The sequence below is a fragment of the Globicephala melas genome, chromosome 13 (assembly GCF_963455315.2).
Source record: "Globicephala melas chromosome 13, mGloMel1.2, whole genome shotgun sequence".
In the NCBI taxonomy this organism is placed as follows: Eukaryota; Metazoa; Chordata; class Mammalia; order Artiodactyla; family Delphinidae; genus Globicephala; species Globicephala melas.
This window is the reverse complement of record NC_083326.1, coordinates 71,466,849-71,486,129: the sequence shown is the minus strand read 5'-3', so window position 1 is coordinate 71,486,129 and position 19,281 is coordinate 71,466,849. Positions and strand designations below refer to the sequence as shown.

Below are 19,281 nucleotides of genomic sequence, written 5' to 3'. Positions count from 1 at the left end.
CTCTGGCTGGGACAGAGGGCGAGATTTTGGTGGGAAGGGGGTTGAGTGGGGAGGAGTTGAGAGGGGGTCGTAGGGCCTCTGTCGAGGTGGTGGATACACAGGAGAGGAATGAGTAAAAGACAGTCCCAAGAGGCTTGTTGTGGCTTCTGAGCTGGATATCTGTCTTAGGCAGGGGCTCCCCAGAAGCAGAGCCTGAGGTGAGGATTTGGTGAATGGGAGGTGGTGAGGGTGTGTCTCAGGCAGGGCTGGGATTTGGTGAGGGAAGGGAGGCAGGGTCATGCCATTTCAGGGTTGGATCTCATCTTTATTGAACATTTTGATATTTTGCTCATCGTGCCTTTTGTGCATTCGCTTCGATTTTTCAATGCTGCATGAAAGTCTTATTTATCCTGATTAGTGGGTTTTGGGGGGCACACCCTTAAATGTGCTTTCAAGGGTCGGGCACAGGGAGGATGCCAGCAAGAATATGGTCTCAGGTGGAGACTAGCCTCAGCCTGATCCCGGGGGGTGGGTGGACTCTGGAGCCTGAATTGTACCCCATGGCAGTCGGGGAGAAGCAGCTCCTGCTGGGCTGAGGGCAGTTCTCAGGAGAAGGGGGCAGCAGTGAGCTGTGCTATCGAGCATTCTCTACAGCTGTGGGATGGGTGCCCCCCTCTGGTAAAGGGGATCTGGGCCACCAACACCTACTACAATATTCTTTGTGGTTCTTTGAGAGATGGCAGTACAATTTGAATTATTTATAAGTGCTTATGGCTGCTGGACTGTTTCTTTGAATGTGACGGTGCTAGAGCTTCCAGGGCACAGCTTCTATTCCTGTTATAGAATGGATGAATGAATGAATGCTTGCAGCAGGGAGGGTGTCCGGGCTTGGGGAGAGGGGAGCAGGATGGTGGGCGGAGCTAGTGTGGCTGTGGCCCTCACCTGAGGGGTGGACTCATTTCAAGTTGCTCGTTCATTTCCTTAGAAGGTGGGAGCTGGGGAGAGGAAGGCCAGAGTGGAGTAAGTATCTATGATTCTGGCCATGGAAAGAGGAGCAGAGGGAGGAGGAACCTGGCTTTGGGTTTCTTAGGACTTGGAATTACATCTTTGTATTCCGAGCTGCTTGCCTGCTACCTGGCAGATAATATGGGCTCCGTGAGGTTTCCTGAATGTATGATGAGAAATATGTAATCTGTGAGCAGGTATTTACACCTCAGTGTGAAAGAAGCTCTGAGAGGAGGTTTTTTACACTCACACTCCCTTATGGCTGTACCACATTCAGGTCTGGGGCAATGCCAGGCAATCGTACGAATCGTAGTCATACCTGACGACACTAATAATAGAAACAGTGATCGATTCTTTACTGAGAACTTAACGTGGACCAGGCATTGTTCTGGATGCTCTGTATTCCTTCTCTTATTTAATTCTAATACCAACTCTGTGAGGTATGTACTATCACTGTTCAATCTTGCAGATCGGGAAACTGAGGCACAGAGAATTTAAGCGACAAAGAAGTCTCACAAGTCGTCAGTGGCAGAACTGGGATTTGAACTTGGATGGCCCAGCTCCAGAGCCTGCCCTCTTCGCTATCACGCTGAGCACGGCTTTGGGTTCAAGTCCTGGTTCCTCCGTTTTTTAACTGTGTGACCTTGGGCAAGTTGCTTGACCCCCTCTGAGCTTTAGTTTCCTCAGTTGTGAAGGGAGGGTAGTGTCAGGGCTCTTGGGAGGCTAGAGCAACGTGAGGGATTGGAAGGATCCTGAGGGCTCACGGTGATGGTTCCCACGGCTCAGCAACACGGTGGTTTCAAGGGTCCCCACTTGTGGCTACAAACTGCGGGGGCCCTTGGAAACCTACACCAGTGAGACGTTGCCAGGATTCTTGGCAGGAGGGTGAGGAAGAGGGATGAGGGAGACAAAGGCTCTTCTGTCAGCCACTTGGGGCCCGTCCCAAGTTGGGAAGATGTGAGTCCTATAAGGGAGAGATGAGGAGTGCCTGGGCGTGGGGTGGGCACTCTGTTGCCCGCCAAGATTTGCTCTTCATGAGAAATGGGTGGAAAATTATTTTGGATCCTTTCCTGAGGGGCGGGGATGGCCAGGGCCCATGCATGGAGGGGAGAGGTTTCTCCACACCCCGGGAATGCGATCACGGCCATATCTTAAAACAGGATGAAAGCAGAAAACAGCTTCAAGCCGGCATCTGCTGTGGGCTGCTCAAGGCAGCCAAGCCAGCTCCAGAAAATGGCTTCCCATGGGCTCAGGCTCCAGGCTCTGAGCTCGGGGTCGACCCCAGAAATCTGCTGACTGGTCCATCACTACCCTGTTCTGTGCCTCCTCCAGCCTGAGTGCCTTCTTCTCTGGGAACCTACAAGCTCCAGATCTACCCTTTGGGGTTGTTGAGGGCGCCTCGGGCCTAAATCTGTCTCCCACACTCTGCAGATAGTTTCTTACACTGCAGCATTCATTTCTGATCCCAGTCTACATGGCTCTGAAGCTTTTTTTTTTTTTTGATGGATTAAATCACAGCACAGCCAGTGAAAAGGAAGGGCTTAAGACTTGTTTTCTCAACATAAAAGAAAGGGTTTGAGAGCCCCAGACACTATTAAGAGTAAGTGGGGAATCACGCACACACACACACACACACACACTGATTTCATGTAATACTGTAACACATACATGATGATGAACTCTAACAGTAAGAGACTGGAAACAAGCCAAGTGCCCGTGCCCAGGAGACTGGATAAGTAAATGAAGGCAAATCCAATAATGGAATACTATGCAGCCATCAAAAGGATGGGTGCTTTTTACATACTGATATGAAATCATCTCCAAGGTACATTGTTAGGTAAGAAAGATAAGTTGCAAAATAGTGTGTGTAACAGACCAACTTTCATGTAAAACAGGGAAGAACTTGGAATATATATTTGTATTTGTTTAAAGACACTCTGGAAGGAGACATAAGAAACAAAAGGATTTGGGTGCAGTGGGGACTGGGTGTATGGTGGCAGGATAGAATGAGGATTTGCATTCTAACCTTTTTATAATTTTAGATAGTTTTGAACATCACCAATTCGATGGAGTTGTGTAGCCTAGTCAAAAATTTAAATTAAAAAAGCCAACTTAGAATTGTGAATGGATGCCCATTAGGCTAAAGCAAGTGTCACTGTGAAGAGATATTATAAACGCTAATGTCCGTGGCTTTCATCACCGTTACCTCTTTGGCCACCACAGGAACATATTTGGGATTTTAAGTCTACGCTACCTGACTCCAGCTTCCTCAATGTCACAAGGAGAAAGTTCCTCCTGGTCTCCTTGAACCTGGCTTGAGAGGGTCCTGTTTGAGGTTTATGTAGGACCCACTCTTTCTTCGGCATCCGTGTCATCCTGGTGGCTGACATGTGCTCCCAGTGGCCCCCTGTGGCCACGGCCGGTCCAGCCGATGTCTCACTGTGGATTTGCCATTTCATTCCAAGAGAATCCTTGACCCCTCGATGAAGTGTCTGTAGGAAAGAAATCTGTCCTCATGGGCTAATATTCAGTGGACACAGAGATCCTCTGGAGAAGGTAATGACTGAAAACCCATGCTTGTAGGAGTCGTGAGTGTCCTTGTCAGCATCCTTTTACCATAGAACAGGGTAACAGACAAGCAAGCCCAGGGCAGTGAGCGTCACGACACCCCAGGCCCGTCTCCAGCTGGTGGAGAGCGTGGCTGGGTTCTAGCATTTGTCACAGAGAATAATGTCCTGCTCTCCGCTGCCTATAGTATCAAGACATCAGTTCAGAGAAACGGCATCAGCGAGAATGCCTTGAGGGCCACACACTTCAGGCCCTTTCCCAGACATTCTAGAAATTTCTTCCCATTAAGCCAGCAATGCATAACCCTGGATGTCTAGACCAAAGCAAATAGTCACTCCTTCCCTGGCACGTCTGGGGAAAGCAGCTCCTACTGAATGGCCTTTTGGGGCAGAGCTGCCAGCTTACAGGAGAGGGTATTGTATTCAGGCAGCCAGTGTTTGGAAGCCTCTCTTGAAACATCTGGAACCTCAAGCCTGCATCTACCGTCAGCACATCTCTGAGGATGCTGGCCTGCACGTCATGCTGTGTCCTCTCTACACGGAACTCTGGACAAGGTCCTTCTGTTCCTGGTCCCCGAAGGTTTTGCCTTCCCCGAAGTAGGTTTGTTTTGAGCCAAGGGGCACGTGACTCCTGTAACTGGTTTTTCTTTTCCAGACTAGCAGTCTGTGAGTCCACTGTGTGGCCCACCCAGGCTAAGTATTTAGGACATTACTTATTGTCTGCATTTTTCCCCTCAGCCCTGGCTCCGTTTTCTGTCTCCACCCGTTTCCTTTCCTCCTTTCACTCTCACTTTTAATTTACGTTCCCTCGGATACCTGAGCCTCTTCGGAGCTTTATCCCACCCTTGGGACCAAGCCGGTACCTAAGCAAACAAAAAATTTGACAAACCTGCAAGCAAAAGCAGCCTGTGAACACCCCTCCCCCTGCCCGGGGAAAGAGCAGTCCCAGCTGTAGGGACCAGCAGGTAAGGGGTTAAGAATGATGCAGAGGAAGTGCTGGCCAAGGTTAAAGTGAGGAAGTGGCCGCTGCCAGGGGAAGGAGGTGGCCGGCTTATCCTGTGTGACTCCAGGGGGCTGACCCAGGCTGAGGGGAAATGTGGCAAGTTGCTGGAGTTCAGTTTAGTAAAAAAAAGGAAGAGCTTTCTAATGACTTGATGGGTTTTTCTAGAAGTTCTGCTGTGGGGATGGGGGAAGAGAGAGAAGGGCAACCTTCTCTGGAAAATGGCAGAACCCAGGGAGAGTTTTTTTTCTGATGATTTTATTTCTGAGTGATGACTCGAGGGCCTAGGGGATGCCCAAGAGGAGGTTCTAAGTGGATGGTCCCCCATTTTGAGGTGAAACCAAGCCTCAGAAACCAAGCAACTTACCAGGAGGGCTCCCCTTCCTGCTGCCTGTGTGATGATGTCTTGTGTCTTTCTAAGCTCTACCAGGCACCCGTTTTTGCCCACTCTGCTCTCTATAGCATCCCCACGCCTAGCACAGTGCCTGGCAGAGATCTGTCAAATTTAACTGAATGAAAAAAATAAAAGTTTTTTCTTTTTAAATGATGACAGAGCTAGAATAACAAAGTCAATGTTATCTGACTCCAGAAGTAGCTTCCTTTAAACATCACAGCCACGGGGTGTGTTTGTTGGGGCTGGGATTTTCATATAGGCAGGGCCACCTGCCTGTCCTGATTTGCCTGGAACGTTCTGGTTTTAGCACCAAAAGTCCTATTTCTCAGGACACCCCCAAACTGGGATGACTGGTCAACCTATATACCCTGCATTTGTGATCTCATGTAAGCTTTACACTGGCCCGCTTTGCAGATGAAGAGACTGAGTCATGGCCTGAGATCTCAGGGGTCAGGCTGGCCTCGGCACCTGGCTTTGCTGCAGCTGTGTGAGGCTTAAGGCCTCCGCTGACCTGAGCCAGTTTCCTTTTTCTGTAGCATGGGGGTGGCAGACCCCTCGAGCCTATAGCCTCTCCAGCAGTGGCTTTTAAGGATTCTGACATTTCCTCTGGGCTTCAACTGTCTGTTTTTTCCACTGAGGGTGGGGGGCAGTTTTCCCAGTGAGACCCTTTCTCGGGCAAGGCTGAGTTTCTCCCTGGGAAAAGGTGACAGCATGGTTATAGGGTCAAGGGGGAGGGCAGCCTGTCGCTCCTCCCCCCAAGCCTGGGAACAGGGTGGGATCTCCTACATACTCCACCAATGCCAGCCCTTCCGTCAGCTGCCTGGGCTGGAGCCAAGCAATTCCAGGGGGCCAGAGCCTGCCTGAGTGCCCCGGGGGCCCTGTGCCTGGTGTTGGCAGCCTGGGCGGGGCGCGGCTGGGGCGGCTCAGGCCTGCAGGATCTCCCAGGGGTCCTCCCGGCTGGACGTGCCTCTGCAGCCCCCTGCCTGCTCTGGAGCCTGGTGTGTGGCGACTGCACTGGCCAGAGGTGGGTAAGTCGGGTCACTGAAGGCTCTCTGAGGTGGGGTTGTGGGTATGTGAGACACGGCTCCCCTGCCTGCCCTGTGCATGGGGGAGTCAGCGGGTGCAAGAACAGAGGGCCTTGCACACAGTGGAGTCCCCAGCCAGCAAGTCGCAGGACATCAAGGGCAGTCACGGTGACTGAAGGTGTGGGCCCCCGTGTCAGAACAGCCCAGGTTCAAATCTTACCTCTGCCTCTTGCTAGGTGTGGGATCTTGGGCTAGTGGCTTTGCTTTTCTGTGCCTCAGTTTCCACATCTGCAAAATGGGAATGAAAATACCCACCTTAAAGGTTTGTTCTGAGTAGAGGCACTGGGTACACAGTTGGCGCCTGACAAGTAAGGGCCACTGTTATCACCACCTCCCACCCCCAGCCTCAGTGGTTTAGATTCCTCCCCTACCAGGGCTGCACCTGGGAACCCGGGGAAGAAGGAGGGAGAGGAAGGAATGCGGCCTGAAGGCTTGTCACGGCCTAGCCGTGAAAGAGGCCAGCAGCCCACCCAAGACGCTTAGAAGCGCTGTGATAAGGGCAGGAGAACATTTTCAACAGCTGTGTGGGTTGCAGCTGGGGTGCCCTGGAGCACAGGCTCTGGAGACCACAGATCCAAGTTCAAGTCCTGGCTCCACCAGGGCTGTCTGGTGATCCTGACCAGGTTCCTTTCAGAGCCTCAGTTTCAACACCTGTTAAGTGGGGATAATAACCATCCCCGTCTTGGGCGGGGAGCTGGTCAGGCTACGGGGAGATGAGGAAGGCAAAGCATCCAGCCAGACGTCTGGCACATGCCAGCAGGATCATTCTCTGTCTTCTTACCATTTGCTCTCCGTTCTGCCTGTCTTTTTGTCCAGTGCGTAGCGAGGCTGGGGGGAGCAGGACAGGAAAAGGTTCCTCTGACCCCCAGCACAGCAACCTGTAAGAGCAAATGCCCAGAGGCCTTGACCGCCACGCATTCAAGGGGCACTGGGCTCCTGGGGGCACAAGTGAGTGGGTCGTCTTCGAAGGACTTGGGGTCCAAGGTTCCCCCTGTGGCCCCTCCCTGAACCCAGCCGGCGGTTTCCCACGAACCCTGCCGCCCTGTCCTGGGTGGGTGCGTGCATGTCGCTGACCTCCCTCGGGCTGGCGAAGGGGAACAGAGCTCAGTGCTCACAGCCAGGGGCCCTCCCTTCCTCTTTTTTGCAGCTTATCTCCACCCAGCCTCCTGATCTGGGCTGCCTTTTCCCCTTAACATCCCTTCCCTGAAACTTAGTAACGTCAGGATCAGGCAGGCGCGCACGCGCACATGCCCCCACGTAGATGCTTTTAGCCTTGTTTCATCAATAGTGAGATAACAAGAAACAGGATCTATGCTATGCGCTCTACGTATGTCAAGTTATTTAATCCCAGAATAGTTCAGTGCAAGAGGTATTACAATTTTCCCCACTTTGCAAATAGGAAGACTGAGGCAGAGGGCAGGTAAGTGATCCTCCACTGCTGAGATTAACCCCAGGCAGCCTGGCTCCCCAGCTGGGCACTCAGCCCCTCCACCATTCGGCCTCAGTGAGAGCCTGAGCTTGATGAGCTGGATGTCTAACCTTCCCCCACATCCTATCTCAAGGAATAGCTAATGATTACATAATAGCAACATTTCTGCCTTTTGTCTTTCAAAGCTCTGCAACCCCCATAATTCCTCCACACTGCACCCCTTTCTTTGCTTTCCTACTCTCTCTTTCCTCCACTCCAAAGTCTTCCTCTCTCAGTCCAACCTGTCCGTTTTAGAGATGTGGAAACTGAGGCCTGATCAGAGAGGGAAAGTGCTTGCCTAAAGTCACACAGCAAACCAGGGACACGATGGGAGGTTCTGTCAGTTTGTTCTCTAAGCTCAGCCCTCAATGCCCTCCTCAGGTTTGCTGGAGTGGAAGACAGGGAGGGGGGGGATCAGGTTGCATCCTTGAGATGTCCCGCCACCCCCATCATTTAGCATAAACTATTCTCTCCCTGGCTTCTCTCCACACCCACAGCTGCTCCAGCCTTGCCCCCAACCAGCCTGAGCCAGTGAATGGTGGTGGTGGTGGGAGTGTTGGCCCCCAGGCCATTATTACTTTTACTGCAGTTAATTGTGGGGGAGTTAAAAGTAGAACTCTAATGGTGGAATTCAAGGCCTAGCAACAGGGTTTACCAGGCATCAATTTTGGGGTAGGGGATGCCTTTCTGAACCCAAAAATCAGACCCCAGAGGCTGCTCTTTCATCTGCACCCGTGTTCTTCACTTACCTGCCTCTCACACCCATCCTAGGATTAGCATACCTTGTAAGCTACTGGTCTGGCTGCCCCTTGGCATTTCCTCCCTCCTGTCTCTCCCCATCCCCAGTGACACCCAAGGATGGGGAATCAGTGTTGCCATGGTGACTAGATTTCGTCTGTGGCATCAGGGATTCTCGGGCTGGGGTTGGGTCTCAGCCCCTGGGACTGGCCAGTGTGACCTGGCTTCTTCCATGAAGACTCATTTTGGTGTATCCTGTCCCTACTCCTCTGCTCATCCAAGATTTTTCTTGGAGCATTGGCAGTTGCCATGGAAACGGCTCTTGAGGCAAACGTGCCCATGCCGGCTGAGGAAGAATTCCCTCAAGAAAATGGGGAGATTGCCAGACTCCCCGGCTCTGTGATGGGGCCCTTGATTTCTGAAGCCTCCAAAAACTGCCACTTCTGAGTGGACCTGGAGCTGGTGGGGGATTCTCACTCAGTTCATCAGGTCTTTTGCTAGCCTCTTGCCTCCAGTCTCCCCTCTTCCAATGCAGTCTCCGTATGAGCCACCTGGGCTAGAGCTGGGGTTGTTTAGAAAAATGGACACCCCTCTGCTTAAAAACCACCCATGGCTCCCTATTGCCCACAGGATAAATTTGGTACCTTGCAGGAGGTCTCATAATCTGAACCCCTCTTCTTTTCTCAGCCACGTCTCCTGCCATCCCCCCAAAATTCCCGCCACACACACACAGACACACATGCACAGACACCCACACACAATCTAACCTCACGTTACCCAGCCTCTGTACCTTTGCACACAGTTTCCTCTGCGGAGATGCCTTCTCCCTCCACTGCTCCATTAAGCAAAGGCGTCGTACCCCTCAAGCCTCAGCTCAAATGTCACTTCCTCCCAGAAGCCTCTCCTGATTTCCCTGGCTACCTTCCCTTTGCTTTGTACAGAGCCAGGGCCACAAACTCAGCCAGCAACAAGGTCAGGCAGGAGACACCGTCGGAACATTCTCCACTTCCACAAAGAAATCCACACTCTCCCATTAAAGCTGAAAGTGAGAGTGACTGTTCATCTTTCTCTTATCTTGCTCTTGTTTCGACAACAGTAGAGAGCCAGGGCAGGCTCCATGGTGAATCACAGCAGACTCATTGCCCCAGAGTCAAGGGGTTGAACATAGGGAGGCTGCCAAGAACCCCATCCTGTCTGTGATGCAGGCCCAATAGGGCTGGTTTGCTGGAAGTCTGGATTTTAGGTGACATCTCAGAGCACTGACTATGCCATGTTCCTGCACCCACCTCCCCTACTTGGGGGCATAGACTCCCACAGTCTCCAACAAGGAGTGTGACACTTAAAAGGTATTCACTAGCTGCTTATTGAATGGATGTTTGAATGAATGGATTCATGCTGTTTCTTGAACCTGCTAAACCTGCTCCTGCCTCAGGGCCTTTGCACTTACTCTTCCCCCTGCCTGAAGTGCTCTTCCATCAGATAGTGATATGTCTCCCTGTATTCAAGTCTGCTCAAAGGTCTCCGTATCAGAGAGGGCTTCTCGGAACACTCTGCCTAAAATAGCACCCCGCCCCCATCTCTATGCCCCACTCCTCTTTATATTTTAGTTCATAGCATATATCATCATCTGTTATATTCGTTTCATTTTTCCAGCACTTACATACTGCTTCCAATGAACCAGGCATGCTTCTAAACATTACCAACGTAAACTCATTTAATCCTCGTAACAACCCTATGAGGAAAGAGCTATCACCCCCATTTTTCAGATGAGGAAACTGAGGCACAGAGAGGTGTGGTGACTTGCCCACAGCAACGCAGCTGGTGAATGGCAGGGCAGGGGTTCAAACCCAGGCAGTTTGGCTCTAGAGGTGTTTGTCCTCTTTATTACAAATGTGTTTATCTGCTTGTTACCCAATCCTCACCCTCGCGAATGCCAGCCCCTCCAGGGAAGCAATGTGTCCATTTTGTTCCCTGCTGTAGCCCCTGGATCTGGATCTGGGCTTGGCACACAATAGGTGTTTAATAAATATTTCTTGGAAGGATGGAGGAAGGGAGAGAGGAGGATCAGAGAATTGGAGGGAAGAATCCTTGGCCTTCTGAGCTTTCCGTTAGCCCAATGGCAAGGCCATCTTGTTGGAAGTTTCTCAGCCTCCTGGAGGGTTTGAGTCAGCCTGTCTGGAAGGGACCCCACCTCGCCCTCCCTTCCCCTCCCTCACCCTCCAAGAAGGCTTCTGTTTTCTGACCTCTCCCAGGCAAAGGTGCCAAACCGCACTCCTGGAACCCCAGGCCCATGCTGCGCACACTTGCTCCCGTGACAGGGCCATGGAGGAGAACGTTCCAGGCCAGAGGCAGGGAGTCTCCGAAACAAAGTGGCCTGGAGTGAACAGGGCTGTTGGGCAGACAGTGAGCGGCCTGGGCGGGGCTGCTCTCGTCTAGATGTGCTGGGGCCTCAGGGCTGCTCAGGCGACGAGGAGATGGGACATGGGAGAAGGCTGGAAAGGGGTCTGTGACCTGACGCTGCAGCCTCCTGGTGTCTCCAATTTACCCAATGTTCCCTGACATTCCGGGAATTCTAGAAAAGGCTGTGTCCTGCCAAGTTCTCCTTGGATCCTAAAATAAAGGACCCCACCAAGAGGGTAGAAACATATTTTCCAGTTTTACCTCTGTGAGATAAATCCCCCCCTTTCCTGTAATATTACTAATCACTGGTATTAATAATATTGGTAACTGTGATCATGGCAGGCACAATGCCAAGCACTTTACCAGCCTTGTTTTATTGTATCCTCACAACTCCTAGAGAAAGATGCTATGGATGAGGTGCCTGAGGCTCAGAGAGGTGAAGCAATCTATACAAGGTCACACAGCCTCTAAGTGCTGGAGGTGGAATTGAAATCTAGTTCTAAGTCATATGGAAAATGATTCCAGGGAAAACCAGGAGAGGAGAAGCCCAAAGTCCAGCCTAGAGCTCCTGGTTATACCCATTGCTCAGTTTCTGGGTAACTTTGGGAAAGATCATGAAACTTGTTTGAATCTCAGTTTTCTTATCTGTTAAATGGGCATAAGGGGGAATTGGCATCATCTGAGGCCCTATGAGCGGCTGGCTGTTTTGCTAGGTGCTTCATATAATCATTTTCCTTCATCTTCACAGTATGTTGGGCCATATCTATGTGCCAGGTTGGAAACGGAAGGTTGGAGATGTGGAGAATGGGCCCGAGGCCACATAGCCTGGGCACCTCCTTGTTATGCTTTAATGCCCTGTGCAGCCGGAAGTGGGACAATGCTTGTTTTAACCGAGGGACTATAGTCAAGTTGAAAAATGCTTTGCAGAAGCTCTGGCAGAGGATGTGGGGATGCCAGGAAAGGAGAAGGGGCCGAGACGGGGAGGGAATGGCAGTAGCCACCGTTTCCTCATCCGGCCCCGGGCGGCATCTGGTCTGGAAGGAGGAGGCTGAGAGCAACCGCTGGCTGGCTCCCAGCCCTCCTCTACTTCCAGACACCATCCAGGCTCATCTTTGAGCTCTGTGAGTTTCCTGGTAACACAGCCCTTTGCTTTGGTTCAGAATCTGCAAACTGGATATTTGGCCTGGCTTTCTCCCCTCCCTCCATGAGACAGGGATGCTACCGGATCTCACAGGCACGTCACCATCTGATTTTTCTATACAAACGTTTGCTGAGCACCTGCTGCGCACCAGATACCACGTTCACCTCGTCACTTTGTGATATGCTCACGGTAACCCTAGGAGGGAGGTAATAATATCAGCCCCATTTTACCAATGAGCACACTGAGGCTTGGAGAAGAGAGGTAATATGTCCACAGTCACTGAATGAGGAAGGGCCTTGAAACCTGGTCTGGCTGACTTTCAAGTATGGGCTTTTAGCCACTGTGCAGCTGGGAAGGGGGAGGGGGGCGAGTCTGAGACAACACTGTCACAGTCAGTAAGGACCCCAGACTTGGGGTCTTGGTGGTGGGGACGCTTGTAAATTAACCTTTAACTTCCATCCCAGAGATCTTAATCCTGCAAGGGGTCCCAAGAGCTCGCTTCATCCAGATCCCTGGATTTTCTGAAAGGAAGGTTTTATTATTGCCATTTTATAGGCAACCCTACTATAGCTCAGAGAGGTAAAGCAACTTGTCTGGGGTCACACAGCGTGGAGCTGAGCCATGCTGTCTTTTTATGGGCACAAGGCTAGGAATAGACAGACACTTGGCCCATTCAATTATGGCATATTTTAAAGCTGGAAGAGAGCCTTTGATGCCATCAACTCCAACCTCCTTGTTTTATAGTTGGGGAAACCAAGGCCCCAAATGGTCAGGGATTAATCTAAAGACATTTGCCAAGTAGATCCTGTAAGGTATAAAAGAAAGAGCACTGTATTCTTAATCTGGGTTCAAATCCTACCTCTGCCTCTCACTAGCCACGTGACTTTGGGTAAGACCCTTAACCTCTCTGGCCTTGGCTTCCTCAATTCTAAAATGGCCATAATAATCCCCCTGGGTTTGTGTGAGATGATACACATAAGGTGCTTCTCAATGTCCTGGCATATATAGTAGGTGCTCAATAAAATATTGATATTTTGGTGATTATTATAATATTTAACCCTGGCATTCTAGGGTCAAAAGCTCTTTACCAGAATGTCCAGGAGTGACTTTCAGGGGCCTGGTAAGGTTCTCAGAGTAACAGAGAGAGAGGGAGGGGCTGCAAAGAAGGGCTGCAGAAGCAGATGAGGCCGGTCTTCAGCTTCCTCGCCCTTCTCTCCCACAGCAGGTTGGGGCACTAAAGATGGGGACAGTTCCTTTGGCTGCTCCCTTCCACGCATCTCAAGGTACCCAGAGGAGAAGCCATGCTCTGGGGCGGTATCAGATGCAGCCTGGCCCTCAGGGCTGAAGGTGGGCTGTGCTGGCCTGGATTTAGGGGGACAGGGGCTGGAACTATGACAACTCGCAGGGCACCCAGGAGCCACTCAGAGTCTGGGCTCCAAGCCCACGCCATGAGCAGAACACTGAGGGCATTGCCAGCACGGGGGAGACGGCGACCACCACTGGCAGCCTCCTCCGACCACATCCTGAGCAGCTCACGTAAAACCCCTGTGCCTGCTGCCTTCCAGATACTCTGTGTACACAGCTTGGGGACTATTGACGTGAGTAGACTCAAGGCTGACTTCAGGGGATTAAGCGAACGGGATGCCGGGCCTCCCAGTCCAGTGGGTTATAAGCATGGGAGAAAATCTGTTTACAGGCCACCTCCAGGGGCTGGGGCACTGTTTACGGGGGAGAGACCCAGGCTATTTCCCTGACCGCTTTGGATGTAAGCTGAGTGGCCGGGAGAATTCATAGTGTTTGTGCATTGGACCCACGGTGGGGGCCAGAGTAGCCTTTTGGCCTGGAAAGAGAGACATATGTCCAAACAAAGAGAGACATACGTCCAAACAACATACGTCCAAACAATCTTGGACATATGTCCAAAGAGACACATACATCCAAACAATCTTGGGGGTCTTTTGTGGCTGGAATAGCTGCTGGGTCTGCAGTAAAATAGTGGGGCTGGGTTTGCAAGGAAGAGTCCGCCCTCTACCTGGGCCAGGAATCTGCTTCCGAGTCAGGATTCTCTCTGGGGCTGGGGTCCAGCCTCCGCTCAGTCCTAAGGTAGGCAGGGGCCAGACTGCTTGGGCCTCCGGGACACCGGTAAGGAGTTAACATTGTTCTAAGAACAAAGGGGAGCTGCCAGGGGCTTTTAAGCGGGGAGAGCTGTGATGCGGTTTGCATTTTGACATGGTCTCTCCAGCTACTAGGTGGAAAATGAAATTATAGTGCAAGTGACATGCTGGTTAGGGATCTCTAGCACTCACCCAGGCGGGCAGAAATGATGGACAGATTTGTGAGCTGTTTAGGAAACAGACGTGTGGGTGTCGGAGGGGGAGACACGGAGAGTCTGGATTCTGGGTCAGGGTCTCAGCGGGAAACAGATGACCCACTCACATGAGGACTTGATGAGTTCTTAGGCAAGGGAGGACTTAGAGAGTGTGGACAGCCTAAATGATGTATCCTTGTATCTTAGACCCCAGGTCCCTTCCTGCCCTTAGGTCGAGGGGTCAGGGAGGGACTGCTTCCTGGGACCCAGGTTGTGTAGCTGTGACCGACTCGTGGAGACCCTGCAGGGAGGGCACTGGGACAATAAACACCCGACCTGCTTTCTTCCTGTCCTGCAGCCCCTGCTGGGCCTTCATGGATGGAGTCAACTGGAGGTCAGAGGGCAGGGAGTTAATAATATTATTCCTACAGCTCAGCCTGCAGGGCACAGAGCAGGGAGCAGTGAATTTGAGGACAGCACATTGGGGAGAAGGCATGGATCATTCTAATGGGGGGGGGGATCCAGGCAGCGGAGTGGACATTTGGCGGTGGCGGGGGGGGGCAGTCTTCCTGCTTCAGTGCTCCCATCAGGCACTGGAGGTTTACTGGGGCCTCTGGGCAAGCAGGTTGCCCACGTCGAAGGGCATAAGCTCCTTGCTTTTTCCCACCGCTGCAGAGTCCTAAGCCCAAACGCAGCCCCATCCCAACCCCAAGAAAATGGGGCAGGTTGTTAGGCAGCCAGCACCTTCGATCCCCACTACGGTGACTCAGCCAGAGCTCCCGGGTGTGGGCGTGGGACCAGGGAGGAAATTTTCTCCCAACACAGAGCTAATTCTGTCCCAGCGCTGGCAGCCAGGGCTGTGGCTGGAACAGCTGCTGCTGTGTGGTTTCGAGATTCCTGAGTCTCTCGGGGCTAGGGATCCAGGGCTGGTAACCCCTGAATCTCTCTTGGAGCCGGCTGTGGGGCTCGAGGCCCCCCCTCTCAGCCCTGAAGGATGAGGGACTGGTGGATGGGACCAGACAGAGGACTGTGGCAGAGGCCAAGGCATCAGGACCAAAGCTGGCTGGCAGGGCCTGGGGGAGGTGGGGACACTGCCGAGGAGGGACATTTGTGACCGGGAGAGTGGTGCCTGGAAGGCCCCATTATGTTTCACCTGCTGGCTGAGGCTGTGATCTTGGGCAAGTAGAAAGAGCCAAGGTTTGGGGGTCAGAGGGTCCTTGGGTCAAACCCTGGGCTGATGCTTAAAGGCTGTGTGAGCTGGGGTGAGTCACTTCACCCCTCTGAGTGAGGCTTCATTCGCAAATCTATGTCACAAGCTGAGGGCCTGAGGGCGGAGTGGTGAGGCATAAGGTGTGTCAAGCACCAGGCTGGCTTCTAGGCTCTGGGATACATCACGGGCAAGACAGGCTAAGGCCCTCTTCTCTGAGGCTTAGGGAGGGTCAGTCCCTCTCCTGGACCTCCCTTTCCCCGGCTACAAAACAGAATGCCCTCCGAGGGGCCTCCCGGCTCCTGAGAGCCTGTTGGAGGCTCTGAAAGCTGGAGGAGAGGCATCCGGGGCCGCCTGGCCCGGACTATCAGGGTGGGCCATGGGGGAGGTGGGAGACGCGGACAGGAGCCAGGGCAAACATGGCAGGAAGAGTTTCCAGTTTCCCCGATGGGCTCCCACGCCCACGGGCCCTGATAAAGCCCCTGCACTCGGCCTGGGGCCTGCAGCCAGGAGACGGTTAGCCATAGGCTGGAGACGCAGCAGCCGGAAGGCAGCGGGCTGGGAGACAGGGTGGCAGCCTGCGGTGTAGCCCGCTAGGCACATAGGTGAGTGATGCCGGAAGGTGAAGGGTGGCTTGGCCTCTCAGGCGGGAGGGTAGGAGAGAGGGAGGGAACAGGGAGACAAAGAGAAGACAGGGAGACTGCACAGAGAAGTGAGAGGCAGGGCGAGACACAGAGACAGGGACAGACAGAGAATACAAGATGAGACAAAGGGAGAGAGACCAAGACAGAGACTGACGACGGAGAAGCAAGCAGGGAGAGACCAGACTCGGAAAGAAAGGGAGCAAGTCCTTCGCAGAGTCTGGCAGAGGGGCGTGGCAACGACACGGAGAGGAAGCTGAAGGCCACATCTGCCACCCAGATGGCTCTCAGCCCTGCTGCCCCCTGAGCCCAGGGGACACAGGCTAGCAGGTGGCAGCTGGAGGAGGTGGGGCCCTGGATTCCTAAGGACCTGTGTTCAAATCCCTGCACTGCCACTAACCAGGTGTGTGACTGCAGGCAGATGACCCTTCTCCCACTGCTGCCTGGCCTCAGACATCCCCTCGGTAAATCAGGACGGATGACAGTGACCTTGCAGGGTTAGGGGGAGGTCCAGGTGGGAAGAGCTGTGCCCATGGCACCCTGGCCTCCTCTCCAGGGCCAGGGGGCAGCAGGCTCCACACATCCTTGAAGAATGGATGAATGAATGCGCCCCCTCCAAAGGGCTTTTCCTGCAGCACCTGGGATGTGACATGCTCCCCTTAGGGCCATTACCTAGAGGCACGGGGGCTTGGGGGAAACCCAGGGGAGCCTCGTCTTGCCCCACCTGGAAAATGCACACCCTGACCTCGTGGGGACTCTTGGGAGGTTCCACTGGGGCAATGACTAGAGGATTCTGGAATGTCCCGAGGAGGCGAGGCAGTGGACAAGGAAGGAGAGTGGGTTCGGCAATTCATCGGGCTCTGAGCTTCCTCCTGTCTGGAATGACGAATTTGACCTATCTTGCTTACCTGAGCTACCTGTGTGACCCTGGGCACTTAACCTCTCTGGCACAATGTCCTCTTCTGTAATAGTGCTTAGAACCGTGCCTGGAATTTGGTGAGGGCTCTATACACGTTTGCTTAATAAAAACTAAGCAAAGAACATCTGTCTGAGGTTTCTGCTGTCTGTGGTGGGAGGAACCAGATGTGGCCTTGAGCTCTCCCACCTCTTCCCCAGCAAAGGTCTGTCTGCCCTGGCCAGGTGGGCAGGGCAGGACCATCTGTGCAGGGTCTTCTGCCTGGTCTCTCTGGTCTCCGGCAGGAGGAATCGGGCCTTGGCCGCCGCACAGCCACCTCTGACGGGGTTGATGCTGTTCCCTTTGTGGGCTCATCCACGTTCATTCCCAGCCTGATGGAGAAGGCTGGCAGGGCGGGGCTCTCAAGGCCCCGGGCAGGGACGAGGCTGCTTGTTTGGTCCTTCCCCTGCCCAATCAATGTGGCCTTATGAGGGATTCAGTGACCCAGGCACGGGCTGGTCACTGCCCAAGCCTGAACCCCGGGGGCAGGAATTTGGGGTGTGTGTTTGTTTGCTTTGGGTTTTTCTGGACCTCAGGAGGGGAGGGAAGGCTGACATAATGACACCCCTCCACCCATCCCCATCTGCCTCGGAGGCCTCTGAAGCCCCCGCCCTTGTCTTATTTTCATTTCTCTGCATTCATTTCCTTTTTCCCCTTTTCCTTCTCCCTCTCCCTCCCACCCCCGCTCCCAAGGAGCTATTCTAATCTGTTCAGCGTGTATCTCGTTATTTGGCCCTGTTCTTGCAGAACGTGTGTTACTGCTTTTGGAGGCTTGTTTTCAGGGTACTTACGTGCTATTTGGGTAGGTGGTTTTAAATAGCTGTGCTCTTTCGCTGTGTGTACACTTGCTAATCTGTTGCCTCTAACAGCTGCGTAGCTCTTTGCCTCTCCCACACCGGACGTAAGCAGCTTCCAGCTTCCAGCCGTCAGCAGACACCCCTGCGCTGCCCGAGACGCCTGGCTCTTTGACCGTTTTGGGGCACACAGCCTTCCCGTGGGCTCTCGCTACTGACAGCCCGCACCTGTGGCTCTTTGTCGGAGGACTGCCCTCAGGCACTGGGAGGGCCTGGGACTGTGCCCCTCCTAGGACAGGATGGAGGGATATATATATAGCCTCCTGGAATTCAACCTCCATTGTTCCCTGACCCCGGCATGAACCAAGCCACCTTCCCCAGGGATTTTGCCTGGCGTTGCCCCCTTGTTGGACCTCCTCCCTTTCCTAATCCTACTTCTCCACTCCCTTACTGGGTTTTCCTGGAACACTTCCTTAATAATCACCTTTGCAGGAAGGCTTACATGAGGTTTGCTTCTGGAGAACCAATGCTAAGGCATGCCCCTCCAAACACCGCACATGAGCTGGGGGGCACGCAGGGGTTCACGGGTACCCGCAGCAAGGCATGAAGCCTGTGCCAGCCCCAGGGGGTCTCCATCCCAGCTTTCTAGAACCTTTCCACAGTTCTCATTCGCATGTCTTTGATGATCAGTTTGTCTAATACCTCGGTTTGGAGGTTTCCCTCCTGTAAATTACCTGTTTATATCATTAGCCCATTTTTCTGCTGGGGTTGCTGTGTTTTCGGATTTGCAGGAAGGCGTTCCCTGTACATTCCAGGTGGCAATCCCAGCACAGAGGGAGCGATCTGGAGGAACAGCAAATAGCAATGTTAAGTTCTAACAATAATGACAACTATGTAGGTGTTATGGGCTGAATTGTGTCCCCTCCCCCAAATTCATATGCTGACGTCCTCAATCCCAGTACTTTGGGAATGTGACTGTATTTGGAACAGGGTTTTTAAGGGGTGATTAGGGAAAAGTGAGGTCATTAGGGTGGGCCCTAACCCAATCTGCCTGATGTCCTTATATGAAGAGGTGATTAGGACACGCACACGCACACAGGGAAGACCACGTGAGGACACAGCAATATCCCGAGGACCCACTTGGTGCCCGCATCCTGCTCTGACCTGAGATATGGAGCCTGAATAAGACCCAGTCCTCCCCCTCAGGTAGCTTGCAATCTAGTCAGATGTGTGAAGCCAGTAATAATCATGTAAATACCGCATGCCCCGCAGTGGGGAGCAGGGTGCCGGCGGAGCCAGAACGGAGGGTGTATTAGTGTCCTAGGGCTGCTGTAACAAATTACTGCACACCGGGTGGCTTAAAACGATAGAAATGTATATTCTCTCGTGGTTCTGGAGGCCAGAAGTCTGAAAACAAGCCATCGCAGGCTGTGCTCCCTCCGAAGGCTCTAGGGGAGGACCCTTCCTTGTGTCTTCCAGCTTCTGGGGCTCTGGGTGTTCTTGGCTCGTGGCTGCATCCCTCCAGGCCCCACCTCCCTCTTCACGTGGCCTTCTCTGTTTCTGCGTCAAACCTCCTTCTGTCATTTCCTCTTATAGGGA

General features: G+C 52.9%; 1 protein-coding gene across 4 annotated transcripts in view; it reads left to right on the top strand.

The window, feature by feature from the left end:
• The window catches only part of CMKLR1 (chemerin chemokine-like receptor 1), a 40,403-nt gene that overhangs the window by 11,284 nt on the left and 9,838 nt on the right, over nucleotides 1-19,281 (top strand). The window contains exon 1 of one of the 4 annotated variants that reach the window (XM_060310434.1): nucleotides 5,868-5,969. The exons of the other annotated variants lie outside the window; for them this stretch is intronic. The gene's annotated coding sequence lies outside the window, so the exon portion shown is untranslated. Of the gene's footprint in view, nucleotides 1-5,867; nucleotides 5,970-19,281 lie in introns of those variants that run through there. 4 annotated transcript variants of the gene reach the window in all.